Source organism: Carettochelys insculpta, chromosome 3 (genome assembly GCF_033958435.1).
Source record: "Carettochelys insculpta isolate YL-2023 chromosome 3, ASM3395843v1, whole genome shotgun sequence".
Lineage (NCBI taxonomy): Eukaryota > Metazoa > Chordata > Testudines > Carettochelyidae > Carettochelys > Carettochelys insculpta.
Genome location: NC_134139.1, coordinates 115,256,191 through 115,272,065, shown reverse-complemented (window position 1 = coordinate 115,272,065; position 15,875 = coordinate 115,256,191).

The following is a 15,875-nucleotide window of genomic DNA, read 5'->3' as shown; positions in this document are numbered from 1 at the left end:
TCCCTTGCTCTGGCTTATTTATACCTGGCCCTGCAGATTTCCAAGACCTGCATCTGATGAAGTGAGTCTGTGCTCACGAGAGCTCATGCTCAAAACTTTTCTGTTAGTCTATAAGGTGCCACAGGACCCTTCGCTGCTGTTATAAAGACAGTAATTCATAATATTCATCTAATGATTAGCTAGCAAAATCCATTGCTATCTCTCTTTTTTTAAAAAAAAAAAGATCTTCTCTAAAACCCTTCTGAGTTTGGACATGTGGTTTATCACCTGCAGAACATATAATTATACACCACGGCGACATCTACACTACAGCAATCTGTCGACAGAAGTTACTGTTGGAAGATATCTTCAGACAAAACTTCTGTCGACAGAACATGTCCACACAAAAGTGGATCAAAAGAGCAATCTGATCTATCAATGATAGTGGACGGCAGTCTGGCTGCTCTCTCAACAGACCGGCCAACTGGAAGCTCAGCAAACAAGGCAGCCCAGTGAATCAGAAGCCCTGTCTGTTGCCAGAGGGCCCCCAGAGCATCTACACAGCCTTTTTGTCAACAGGCAGCTGTTGACAAAGATGTTATTCCTGAATGCGGAGAGACACAACACTACGGGCAGATGTGCCAGGTTTGTCAACCGGTTTTGTTCCTATTCATGCTGTCTCTTCAGGAACATGGTAAGATTGTTTGGGTGCCTTATGTATTTCCATATTTTAAAGGGCATTTGGATTTCTTCTAAGTACAAGCTTAACTCTAAATTTCTTGCGTTTATAATTTTTACTTCAGTGACAGTTACAAGATGTGTGTAATACATTTTATCCTAGGTGACAGATAATGAAATATAGACTCAGAGAATACTATAACTGGAAGGGACCTCAAGAGATCATCAAGTCCAGTGCCCTGCACTTTCAGACTTAACACCATCTACGTGGAGTTGTTGCCTGAGAATCTATAGTGAAATTAGTTAAATCACCATATCTAGTGACGATGAAGCAGGGTCTTTGCCAGCGAAAGCTTATGCTCCAAAATATGTGTTAGCGTATGAGGTGCCACAGGACTTCTTGTTGTTTAGGTCTAAAAAAAGCTATTTTGCTTCTTCGTTTGTGTCTCCATTATGAAGAATTCTATCCTAACTCATTTTATATAACTCTAAGACAAATAATAGTACAGTTGCTAAGGGGCAGAGGCATGAATGATCATATAATGCCTTTCATTATAAAGAGACACGTAAAACTGTACTTTGACCAATTCTGCTATATTTTACTAGAATTAAGCAGAATTCAGGCCATGTGAGTATATGAACCCATTGTTGCTTAAGTCGTTCATTATTCCATCCATTTTATCATAAGTTTTCCACACAACCACAAAACATAGGGGCTATGGAACATCTTCTATAGGAGGTGAGATTGAAAGGAGTGGAACTCTCTAAACTTGAAAAGATGACAAAGGGGAGATGTGATCGAGGTTTATAAAACCATGACTGGTGTGGAGAAAGAGAATAAGTAAGAGTTACTTACCTCTTCACATAACACAAGAACCAGGGGTCAAGCACAGAAATTAATAGACAACGAGTTTAAAACAAACAAAAGGAAGTGCAGCAGAATACTGTTAATCTGATCTAATTAGGACAGGGAATAAATCGGATAAAAAACCCAGACAAGCGAGAGACCGGAAAAATATGGTGTTACATCGCCACCTAGTGGCCAGAAGAGAGACCTCCTGCTTCCAGCCCCAGAATCTTGGCTGTTCGGTTAACGTGAAATGACGGATAATGGAGGGTCCGATAAACAGGGTTCGAGTGTGCTCTTCATCCAGTGCTCAGTTAACCTGTGGGACTTGTGGCCAAGACATGGTGTAAAGGCCAAAACTATAACTGAGTTCAAAAAAGAGCTCCTTAAATTCATGGTGGAAAGTTCCATAAATGGCTTTTAGCCAATATAAGCAAGGATGAAAACCAATGCTCTGGGTGTCATAAGCCTCTGATAGCCAGAAGCTGGGGCTGAATAACGGGATGGATCACTCTATAACTGTCCTATTGTTTGCATTACCTCAAGCATCTGGCACCGGGCACTGTTGGGCTACATCTACACTACAACAATCTGTCAACAGCAGTTACTGTTGGAAGATATCTTCTGACAGCACTTGTCGACAGATCATGGCCACACATGAAAGCAGTTTGCTCTGTCAATCTACTCCGTTGACAGAGAGCAGCCAGACTGCCCAGCCACTCTCTCAACAGAATGGCCAACCAGAAGTACAGCAGACACAGCTGTCAGGTGACCCGGAAGCCCTATCTGTCAGAGGGCTCCCCACACGATTTTTTTGTTGACAGATTCTGTTGACAAAGGAATTCTGCCTCATGTGAGAGAGGCAGAAGGCTATCGACAAAAGTGCTGAGTTCTGCCAACAGAACACATTTTTAGTGTGGATGCTCTGTGAGTTTTGTCAACAAAACATGAGTTTTTTCAACCCCTACTCCCCGCGGGGGTAGAGATACATTTTTTCTTGAACCAATCCTCTTTCCTGTTTCCCCCAGAACCCACTCTTGACCCCAAGATTAACCTTTTCTTTAATTATAACTTTAAACATGCTGTAACCTTATTTCCAACATTTGATTCTATAATGGGATTCTATAATGGGATCTCTATTACAGCAGAGATCATGCATTGCTGGCCACCATTTACATTCTCTGTTATGCTATGTCTACCAGAATCTCTGTGTTGCACAGAGTAAGGCTTACAATAATCTCTAGCAATGCCACTACTGGGTCTCTGATAACATCCATCACATTGTAAAGACCACACAGAATACAATTATAATTTTCATGTAAATACTGTAAACCTCGGGACCTCCAAGTATTTGACAAACAATTACATTTCGTAATAACCCTAAGAAGTGGAGACTTTTAATCATCCTCCAGGACATGGAGAGGTTGCCAAGTAACCAAGTCACAAAGTGAGTTATCAAAAGAAGATGCAAAGGTCCAGACTCTTAATTCTGTGATCTGATCCCCAAACCCATATTATGAGCATGTAACATATCAAACAGTATTCTCTAAATACAGTAGAACAATATATGATGGCTAAGGTGGCAGAGTTGTAAAAAGCCTAATGGAAATCAAAGTATTAAAAACCACAGGGAGTGAGGGCGTGGAACTGTGTCACAAAGGGTAAAAAAGGACTTCATCTCTGTTATTCTAAGTTAAGTGCAGTCCTATTTATCCCACACAGCTGGATGGCAAAAGGGTGGAGAAGTTAGTGCTTTATGAGCTCTCCTATCCCCATCTCAGAAAGCTGCTGTCACTTCATACAACAGGGGTGGTAGAGGGAAGGAAAGAAAAATTCAGTCGATAAAGAGAAGCCAGGAATCTGAAGATGTGTTTGGTTTTTAGTTCATTGATGGATTGTACATTTTTGGCAAGCAAATATTTTAAAACAAAGAAAACAATAACGATATATCAACTGTTCTAAGAAAAATACTTGTTTAACAAAAAAAGTTTCAGTTATTGAAAATTTCCTTGTCACCATATTCTATTAGCAGGTTCTTCAGTTTTCCTTCTTTCTTTGAACATCAGTGTGGAAACCTAAATCTTATCTTACATTAAAAGTGGAATAGCAGTATGAAAAAATAACTAGTGAGGTCGTCTAAAAAAGATTTTTTTTACACAGGGTCACAGCTCAGTGAGATGAAAGCTCATCTTCTACTTTTACTGAAGCATTTGTAACACATGGGATACATTTGAGATCGCTTCATACAGTGCCAAAAGTTTAGGTTTGAGCCAATCAAAAATTGCTTTGTTTTACTGAGTTTCCTGCCTGTTAAAATTGCATTCCTACCACACACAGATACAGGTATAAATGTATACTATAATGCATAAGAAGCTGGCTTACTATATTGAGGTATGGCTTCACCTAAATACTTTTGGCATTTTAAGGCTTTTCCTGTGTGTTTAAAGGCATAGATTTAAATATGAAACTAAAGGTGCTCCGGTGGTATATAAAGTTCATTTTACCCATCCATCTGCTGTAAGTTTAGAGAGAAAAGAAGGCCTTGCAGCTGAGCTACTGGCTGTGGTTGCAAGATACATAGGTTTGGTTCCTGGCTGTGACAGAAACTTCATGTGTTCTCTTGGCAGAACATTTAATCTCTTTGCTCAGTGAAATGGGGATAACACGGTAACATCATGGGGCACTGAAGGAATGAAGCAATACCACACTCTCTAAAATCCAGCAATTTTTTAATTCAGCCAGAGTCCTCACACAACAGCTCTTGTTCCTCCTAGAGCTGGCATTAAGCTGTTCTACCCACCACAGAATAGTTTGTTTCTAGTCTCATCCCTCATTTTCTATACCTGCCTGCAACCCTGCTAGAACAGAGAGGGTATGTGCGTTACATTTATTTTCCCCACCTTCCTTCTGTCTTGTCTAGTTAGACTGTGAGATCTCTGGGACAGGCGCTGCTTTTCTTGCTGCCTACAGCTTTGGGACCTGTAGTCATTACCACAATAGAATGACAAGAAACCAATAAACAAAATATAATAACCAAAGCTGCTGTAGTCCAAATGCTGCCCATACTGAGATCAGCTGGATTGCAGCAGTTGTAAAATAGAGTAGAATTTTGCCCCCTGTCTATCCATCCACATTTTTCTCTTGCAAATATAGGAACACAAAAGGCAGAAACTGTTATTTATTATCCAGTACAGTTTGTTATTCTGAAGGATTGTCGAGGGCACCAAGATCATTAAATGAGTCCTTTTCTATACAGTGTTCAGATCCATATAAATAAATGTCATACCATGAGACATGCATTACTATATACTGAGTTGTGTTTTACTAATGTATTATTGAGGAGCAGATTACCTAGTATACCCAGAAGACCCTCAACCAGATTGGAAAAAAATAATAAATATCTTCTAGGGCTATCAGAAATACCACCCAGACACACACACACACACACATTCCCATTAATTCTATAGGTAACAGCCCGACCCTAGAAAGAATACTGGATTAATGCAATAGATTGCTGTGATTATAATACTAGAGAAAATAATCCAGAAAATGGCCATGATTTATTGTGATTGCACATGAAAATTCACACACACCCCACCACCACAATTTTAGTGCTGAAAGAAAACGGTCTTGGTTTCACTCAGAAACATTTTCAGAATGCTCACATCTTAAAAATTCACTCTCATCGGGTCACTTAATGCGCTACGAGAAGGTATTCAGAAGTCAGGTGTGTGTGCAGTGTAAGACTCTGAATACATTAAAGCAAAATGGTGAAATTAGCTTCGGTTCACAGGAACAGGAGAATGCTTGTATATCACTTAAAACTACCAATACACATGAACATGGCCTTAGCCATGCATAGCTTTTGTGTCATTCCTATGAACAATAATGAACTGTAGCCATTCTATTCTGAGTTCTCTTGCAGTGCTCACTGCCAGGTACCTGAATTCTGTTCAGTAGTGCATTAAGCAGCACCGTAGCATCTTTCATGAATGGGTCTTCCTTCCTCCTCCCCAATGGGAAAACTGGGGGTGGATTTTATATTAAATCATAATTTTTTTATGTTAGTTGTACCCAGAAGCCACCTGCTACAAGACAGGCCTCACAAGGAAAACAAGAGAACACCACTGACCATCACATACAGTCCCCACCTCAGGCCTCTCCAGCGCATCATCAGTGATCTGCAACCCATCCTGAACAATGATCTTTCACTCTCACAGACCTTGGGAGGCAGGCCTGTCCTCGCCTACCAACAGCCTGCCAACCTTAAACAAATCCTCACCAGCCACTACAAACCACAAACCAGCGGCTCTAGGCCTGGAACCAGCCCCTGTAACAGTCCTCGCTGCCAACTCCGCTCACATATCTACACCAGTGACATCATCACAGGACCTAACATCAACCATACCATCAGGGGCTCCTTTACCTGCACATCTACTAATATAATATATGTCATCATGTGCCAGCAATACCTCACTGCAATTTACATTGGCCAAACTGGACAGTCTCTCCATAAAAGAATAAATGGACATAACTCAGACATCAGGAACAGTAATGTACAGAAGCCAGTAGGGGAACGCTTCAATCTCCCTAGACACTCAGTGGCAGATTTAAGGGTGGCAGTCCTAAAACAAAGAAATTTCAAAAATCAAATGGAGAGAGAAATCTCTGAGCTGCAATTTATTTGCAAATTTGACTCCATTAACAATGGATTAAACAGAGACTGGGAGTGGCTCACAGCTTACAAAGGCAGTTTCTCTGCTCTGTGTGCTAATATCTTCCCATTAGACTCTGACAAAGGCTCACATCCCCCTGTCTGATCTGACTTGTTGTTTCCTCTTTTGATAAGTACTGTTGATACTGGGCCATTTCCACCTTGCTGAATAGACCTTGTCAGCTCTGGCCCTCCCTCTTACTGGGACCCCACTCTTTAAATACCCCTCTGAAACCACCCCCCCACTCATGCATCTGATGAAGCAGGTCTTTGCCAATGAAAGCTTATGCTCCAAAATATCTGTTAGTCTATAAGGTGCCACAAGACTTCTTGTTATTGTCAAAGCTACAGACTAACATGGCTACCTCTCTGATAACTGAACATAATTACTGATCTCCTATCAAATGTCAATTTCAACTTAAAGCCTTTTAACACGAATTTCTATACCTTTTGCTGGAGTCTAGTGACTGAAAAAGTGATGCCAGAAATACAGCGTAAGACCCTGTGTTGTCAGACCTAGACAACAGATTTGCATCCTTCAATCAAGCCATTGGGTCTTGAACTATAATCAAAGGAAAGACTCTCAGGGACTTGAATCAGACTTTTAGTGATGGTTTAGCCATCTCATATAACACTTCACTTTTTCTTCAGGATTACACATTTCTCTTAAATGTCACACAATTTTCCAGATAAATTGTGGAAATATTTAATTTATGATTGTCTTCCAGCATTTTTACATTTTTTGTAGTGTATAAGTTTTCTTTTCCATTCCATCCATACAACTTATTCTTTGATCTATTTTGGTTTATTCCTTTATAAATGTACTAATGCATTCTGCATGACTGCGTATAATGTTCTGTTGTGGTGTTTGTGGTAACTACTGTTCCATACAACTATTTTAAGAGGCATTGCTTTAGATAATTACTGAGGAATTCTGTAACAATTGTACCTAAGGGCAGTCAGTTTGTTTATCAGGTAATCACATCCTTCTTTTGTTGCAAAAGTCACATCTGCAAACAATAGTTCTTGCTCTATTGTAATTCATGAGCAGCTTCCATCTTATTTCTCTTTGTTCAAAGATCCCATCTTATAAACTGCTCTGTTTTTATGATAGATTTTTCATTGGACCTAGCTACATATATGTCTCATTATATTATGAAAAGTGGTAATTTCTCTATGACCACCCATTTCTTCTACTTAAAAGCTGGTGTTAAATGAAGATCTTAGTCAGAACTAGAGCTAGGCAAATGCTTTCAATTGAAAAGTGTTTTCATCAGGAAAAGTCATTTAGGCAGAAACTTTTTCAAGAAATCTTATTGATTTTAATGAAATTTCATTTCCAACAAAAAAGTGAAAAAAATCTTTCAAAATGTTAAGTCCCAATTTCTTAGAATCTCTATTTTTGTTTCAAAATGACTTTGCTTCACAATTCACACTATTTTATATTTCAGTCATACATGCATAATAGCTGGAATTGAATTTTTCCTACATATGTTGTACAGCAGCAAATGCAATGTTTTGGATGCCCTGAAATTTTCATAGTGTACAAAATCCAAAATGTTGGCTTCTTATCCCACTTTGGGATTTTACTTTAATTCCAAATATTTAAGAGATGGGAAAACCAGTTTTCTTACCATATTTAATCAGACTTCTACCATGGTGAATCCAAACAGAGTAAACACTTAAATAGAAATACTTTCAGCTGCTTGTAGCAATCTCCAATATTCTGTGGATAGGCACAAAGGGGATTACTAACACACTGAATACTAAGTTACTCCAACAGAGAGCCAACACAGCTGTGGGAGCATGAGCTGGATTAATTTCTGTTTTAGGAACCACTGGCAGATTTGCTTATTAAAATCCAATTGCTATTTTTTTTCCTGATAGTGGCACATAAACCAAAAGAACCCAGCTTGACTTTAGATTGCAAGCTGAGCTTGCAGATGGAGATATACATGTAGAATGGACTGAGTTTACATGAATTCGTTCAGAGAAAATACAAAGTCCAACAATACACTGTAAATGAATGCATTTTTGAAGAAAACTCTAGTTTAACTAATGCAAACACCATTCCTAGAGCTGTCAGCCAAAATTCTGCATGAAGTCTTGAAGGAAAGCACATCTATCATATTTCTTCAACTGTTGCTGGTGCACCAAATATGTAGGGGAAAACACAAAGATGTTAAATTTGAAGTTCATTTTAAACTCTAGAGAATGAACTGCAGTTGGGAAATACGAATTTGAAATGCAAATGTGATGTAGTTAAAATGAAACTGCATTATGGTGACTTGATTGTTCAGAGGTTCGGTGACAGAATTTAGAATCTTCCAATATTAGGTCAACTCATTCAAATCTAGTTCAGATCACTAGTGATCAAAATTCATTATGAGCTGCTGTCTGATATGAAATATATTGTTGGTCTTGGTCTAGTTCTTAGTGGCCACCTTACCATACAATAATACTAATTTTAATAAGACAGCTTGTCAAAGGCACTACAGATGAAACATCAAGGGAAATTAAATTTATCTTTCACTTATTTCATATTTGAAGTAATTGGGGGATTATGTGGGGAAACTTGCTTTTTCTTCTTCTCATGCGAGACCTGTTCAACAGGTAAAGACTAGATTTGAAAATCCAGAGCTATCCAGTATCTTACACGAGTAACAGCTTCCCTTTAAAATATTAAATAAAGCATTAAAAAGTAATTGAAAACAATGAAGAGTAAAAATAAAGTCATAATTGAATAAGTACTTGACCATGTCTTTTACAATTTTAAGCTTGATAGGTACTGGAGACATTCTAGCACTGGAGCACTGTCTTGTTCACAAACTTTGTCATTCTTCTCAAGTCTATGTTGAATAATCTCACTCATGAAAGAATTATTCTTCTGATGAGGAATAGCTGCAGGGGTACTGCTCTGGTGCCAGATTGCATAGTACACATTCTAACAAAAGACTCCAGAAATATCATTCCCTCACAGACTTCAAAGGAGACCCTATCAGTTGCAACTGAGGAACACTTTCAAAATTGTCCTTCAGTAATGAGCACCTGTAAGCTGTGTCTACATGGGCACATATCTTCAAAATAGCCATATTTCGAAGATTACTAATGAGGTGCTGAATATTCAATTCAGCACCTCATTAGTAATCTTCGAAATGGCCATTAGCATAGCTATTTCGAAGATTTGTACCCATGTAGACACACCCGTAGAGTCATATTATAGCATCCCACATAAAATGTAGACCTACATCTGCCACTGAATATTATCTTCTGAAAGAAACAAGCTATCAAATATTCATGATCTGAGGTTTTGCAGAACATCTCAGTAGGAACATGTTTTCTAGCACCTGAGCAGACAAATTACTTGTTCAGTGATCTTAAGATACTTAAAGGGACTTACATCAGCTCTGTTTTATTCTCTGTCTGGTTCTCGCCTGTGAGTAACAAGAACTTCATCACTTAACCCAGATACAGATACTAGGAAGTTCAGTTCTTAAAGGCACAGTCCCTACCACATGTTACACTAGATTAGGCCAAGATTGGTTTTGTAGGGTGGTAGGTATACTACAAGATATACTGAAATCCTCCAGCAGCTGGGCTAGGAGCAGATGGAGAAAGTGTACACCTGAACAAGTGACAAATTTCTGCATGCTTTGGACCACATTCAGTTCCAATGGAAATCCATGGAAAGAATCCCTCGGCACCTGAGTGTTGCCATTTCAGATAGTCCTTCTGGACTTGGTCCAATTCATCCCTAACACAACTCCAAATGTGTCAGAGAAGATTGGAGGTGATTTCAGTGTTTAGAGATGGGTAATGCACTAATGCCAAGGGAGGAATTTGGTCCTTTGTTGTTGTTGTAGTAGGTGATGCGGAATGCAAAGAAAAGAGGGAACAAATAAAAAAGATGTACTCATTATATGACTTGTGACCGGGGGCAAATCATTAAAATACACATGCAATTTTCAATACTTCATTAAAGTGACAGAGGGGGAGAAGGGAAAACTAATAATTTTAAAGCAATAGGTATGCCTCTAACAATTTGGTTCAGATACACACAAAGGTTTGGATGGGAATCCATTTTTCTTGGATCTGTAGTATTGGTCTGGAAGATTCATGGAATTAGTTTCTCTTGCCAAATTTCAAGTGCTTTCTGTTTCCATGCTCAGCTGGAAGCCAGACATGCAGAGATATGCAAAACTGAAAAACGACTGGAGAAAGTTAAATGAACTTACTCTTTTAGAACTTGAAGGCAGGGAGGTTCAATTTGTTTTGAAGTTGAGATTTTCAGATGGATTTAATTTATCCATAGGTTCTGGATTACGGAATCAAGCAGTCTACATCATGGACCCAATCTGACACCACAGGAACTTGTCCTTGACTTCAATCAGACCAGGTTTGGAAACAATACTTTTATCAGAGTTCAGGGCCATGGATTGCTTTGTGGTCAAGGAGGTACTTCAGTAAGTAAGTTATTTTCGAATGGAACTATTCAAACCAATACAATCCAATGTGCAAGGGATAATTTTCCATTGTCTTGAATAGGCTTGGAGTCAAGGACAATCTTGCAGGATTGGAAGAAAAAAAGTCAATGGTATGTGCAGTGAAAAGCTGGCTCAGCATCCTTCAGCAAATTGTTCTGGGTGGGAGACAGAGAATGTTAGGGACTTCCAAAGCACAAAGGGAATCAAGATTATCAATCTGCACTGGAAGGTCATGGCTCCAATGATATCATGTTAAGGCAGAAATAGTTGGAAAAAATGTTTTGCTAAATCAAACAAGCTGTTACCTGCTGAAGGAGAAGTGAATACATACGAGTGACACAATCCCAGGCCACTGACCATGCAGGTGGGATATATGGGAGTGGCAGAAAATGTTTCATATGGAATGCCTAAACTCTGTCAATGTGAAAGATTCAGACGTTTCATGCAAATTCTTTATTCTTTTAATATGAACGTCTAAGTCCTGTGACCTATTCATATACATCTGATAGGCCTCTTGGACAAAAGGTAAGAACTACCTTTCATGGGTTTTAACTGCTGCCTTAGGGATGGTTGTTAGGATGGTACAGGCAGCTAACAAGTATAGATTCAGGACTGGAAGAGACCTCAAGAGGTCATCTAGTCCATCCCCGTGCTGAAAGCAGAACCAATCCCAGCTAAATCATCCCAGCCAGGGCTTTGTTTAGTGTCTACTATGTAAATTGGGTGGGGCTCTGAAATACTATCCAGGAACAAAAGGAGGCAATGAGGTCAAAACCTCTCAATTCAGATTAGAGACGGATCTGAGCCACAAAGTTGGATTTCACATGCAGATCCTGATGTAGCAAAGCTGGGATCATTGGACATACTCACAGGATTAGAGTTAAACATACACTTTTCATGCTTTGCTGGATCAAAGATCAGCATTTAGAGGGGTTTGAGACAGATTTGTTAACTGATTCTCTATAGATATTGGGGTCAGCTGCAAACCTCAGATCTGGATTATCATCTGAGTTTCCTCCAGTATTCAGAGAGTGTTTGGATCGGAAGGGATCCTGATTTGGAGACCTCACTAATTCAGTATATTACCTAGTTCTTCAAGTCATTTGGCATGTATGCTAGCCTCTGCTCCTGAGTCTAGTATTATTAGTTTAATTAAATCCATTGTGCCTATTAACATTTTATGGATAATTCATTGCTAAGAAGTGGAGCAGGCAAATAACATATTCAAGGTTTGGATTAATGTAAAAAATTAAAAAAAGTGAATTGAATATAAACATAGAAGAATATAAAAAATATAAAAAGAGTACGAAAAGGTTGGAACTCAGGTGGCTGATTTCTTTGCTTTGTTTGTTCTTCCTATGCTTCAGCCCAGAAATACAGAAATACTTCTTTAATAAGTCTTAACAGCAAGCATTCAGGAAAAAAAATTGATTAATATGGCAAGTCTGATGTGGTGTTTTTGTTTTATTTTACTGTACTGAGATCTGAGAATTTAAATTACCACTGAAGTTAATTTAACATGAACACTGTCCTTTATATTTTTCTTCATTTATTGGCCTGTGCTTTGATATTCCACACAATAAATCAACAAGCTTTCTGGTCTGCAGTAAAATGCTGGTTGATTTTCATAAAAAAGTAAGAGAAGCCTGGACTGTAAAAGTGAACATTTGAAAAAAAAAAAGATTTTTAAAAACTACAATAAAATATACTTTGACAGAAACTAGGCCCAGAAGCTTGTCTCTTGTGTTGCTTAAATGATGTGGGTTCAGGAATCATGCCTTGTCTTCCAAAATATGGCACATCCCTTGCGCAGTAGAAACTAAGTTTATTTGGTCCATACAGGAATGATCACTTGCTAGAATCAATATTTTCAAACGTAGATGCTAGAAAAAAAAATCATATTTAGGCACTTTGAGTGCATTCTCAGCAGCTCTGAAAATAAGGTTATCTCTACTGAGCCAAGGAGAGCTCCCCCTCCTGCTCTCCTTGTTTAGGGGTGTCAGCAACTAGTTTAAACAACATGATTACATTCATATGAATTATTGATTTGATGGTTTCCAAAAAGCAGGGTGTCAATTCGAGTTCATCAGGGAGGATGTCTAGTTTCTCTGGCCTGGATATAAAAGGGGAGAAAATTCATGCTCACATGCCAAAAGAACACCAACAGCCACAGCAGAAAGCAGAGAAAGACTCACAGATGAATGAACATAACATTAGAAACAGGAAAAGGGGGGGAAAAAAAGAACAAATTGGAGCAACAGATAGGTAGCTGTGTTAGTCTGTATTCTATCAAAACAAAAAAGCAGTCATGTAGCATTTTAAAAACTAAGAAAATAATTTATTAGATGATGAGCTTTCGTGGGACAAATCCACTTCTTCAGATCTGTAGCCTTCGCGGTGTCAGCTGCACACCATTGCAGGAGATCATATATTCCTGTGTTCGGATGCAGTTCTACAGAATGCTGAGCTCAGATCTAGTGTTTAATTTTAAGTGCATGTCCATGTGTTTTTGCTCAATAGCACCAGAGTGCTCTACACCTTGAAAAACTGAGCCTTTGCAGCAGAAAGTGTACTCTCTAATACTGACCCCAGTTGATGCATATAATATCAACATAGCAAATGAATAAAGCAAGATGTGCTATGAATGAAAATGTAATACAGAAGTTGGCTGATCATTTACGAGCCATCTCAAATGAAGCTGAATGTTGAGAAAGAATGGCATCATATTTGAGTCTACCTCTCATCCTTTTGTCCTTTGTTATATCTCGTCTTCAGGGTCCCACCATGGGCTTGCTCATGCACAGCACCAGTCTGGCCCATTGCACATATAACTAAAGGTAAGTGTGGAGAGCAGGAGAGGGAACTCAGGGGGATCAGGTCTTGCAGGAATCAGAACACTGCTGAAGAGCTGCCAAGTTACTCCTGCCCGCCACAGACAGAAAGTCTCAGAGATTTACCCATCATCATACTTTATCTTTGGCTTATATTCATAGTGCTCCAAACCTCAGCTTTCAGCTTACTGAGTATCTCATGTGAGGTTATTCCTGTATATACACTACAAGGACTATAGTGGCATAGTTACTGGGCCATAGCTATGCCAGCATGTAAATGTGGCTTAAAGCATCAGAAAGGCTTGTCCACTGCTGCAGGAACACCAACTACCTGCGAAGTGGTAGCTACATTAATGGAGGTATTCTACAAAGTTTCAGAGATCAATATCCTCATTTAATACCAAGCAGATTATGTGGCGCTGGGAAGAAGGGTCAAAGAATTTGGAGCGCAAGTGGTGTTCTCGTTCAGCCTTCCTGTCGAAGGGAAAGGGCTAGGTAGGGATCGTCAAACTGAGGAGGTAAATACAAGGTTATGCAGGTGGTGTTGGAGAGAGGGCTTTGGATTATTCGATCATGGGACACTGTTCCAGGCACAAGGATTATTGGGAAGAGATGGGGTCCACCTAACCGAGAGAGGAAGGAGCATTTTTGCAAGTAGGTTTGCAAACTTAGTGAGGAGGGCTTTAAACTGGGTTCGGTGGGGGATGGTGACCAAAATCCTGAGGGAAGAAAGGAACTTGGAGGCCAGGAAGAAATGCAAAGAAGAATGTACAACAAAAGTGGATCCCTGGTTTGAGTAGAGAGGGCAGGGAGATTGACTGGTTATCTAGGGTGTCTGCACACAAATGCCAGGAGCCTGGGTAACAATCAGGAAGAATTAGAAGTCCTGGCCTAGTCCAAGAACTATGACTTGAATGGGATAACAGAGACTTGGCAGGATGTCTGACATGACTGGAGCGCTGTCATGAAATGATATAAACTGTTCAGGAAGAACAGGCAAGGGAGAAAAGGAGGAGGAGTTGCGCTGTACATAAGAGAGCACTATGATTGCTTGGAACTCTAGTACATAGAGGGAGAAAAGCCTGTCGAGAATCTATGGGTCAAGCTTAGTGGTGTAGGCAACACTGGATATGTGATGGCTGGTGTCTGCTACAGGCCTCCAAATCAGGATGATGAAGTAGATGAGGCTTTTGTTTGGACAACTGAGAGAAGTTTCCTGATTGCAGGCTCTCGTTATCATGGGGGACTTTAATTACCCTGACATCTGTTGGGAGACCAATATGGCGGTACACAAGCAGTCCAGGAAGTTTCTGGAGAATGTTGGGGATCATTTCTTGGTACAAGTGCTGAAGCACCCAACCAGAGGTCGTGCACAGCTCAACCTGCTGCTTACAAACAGGGAGGAACTAATAGGGAGAGTAGAGGTGGGTGACAATCTGGGAAGCAGTGATCGTGAGATGATAGACTTCAGGATCCTGACCAAAGGAAGGAAAGAGAGCAGTAAATTACACACCTTGAACTTCAGAAAAGCAGACTTTGACCCCTTCAGGAGCCTGATGGTCAGAATCCCCTGGGAAGCTACCATGAAGGGAAAAGGAGTCCAGGAAAACTGGCAGTATTTTAAGGAAGCCCTATTGAAGGCGCAGAAAGAAACCATCCCTATGCGCAGCAAGAGAAGTAAATATGGTAGGAGACCAGAGTGGCTTACTCGGGGAATCCGTGGAAAACTTAGGCACAAAAAGGGAGCTTACAAAAAGTGGAAACTCGGACAGATGTCTAGAGAGGGATATAAATGTATAGCTCGAGATCACAGGGCAGTTATCAGGAAGGCAAAAGCACAACTGGAATTGCGATTCACGAGGAATGTGAAGGATAGCAAGAAAAGTTTCTACAGGCATGTAAGCAAGAAGAAGGTGATCAGAGAGGGTGTGGTGCTCCTACTGGATGAGGGAGGTAACCCAGTGACAGATGATGTAGGGAAAGCCGAAGTACTTAATGCTTTCTTTGCCTCTGTCTTCACGGACAAGGACAGCTCCTAGACTAATGCGATACGTGATGCACTGTGGAATGAGGGTGGACAGCCTTTGGTGGGGAAAGAACAGATTAGTAGCTGTCTAAACAAGCTAGACTTACATAAATCCATGGGCCGGGACCTAATTCATCCGAGGGTTCTGAGGGAGTTGGCCTATGTCATTGATGAGCCCTTGGCCATTATCTTTGAAAAATTGTGGAGATCAGGAGAGATCCCAGATGATTGGAAAAAGGCAAATGTAGTGTCCATCTTTAAAAAAGGGAAGAAGGATGATGCAGTGAACTATAGGCCGGTCAGTCTTACCTCAGTC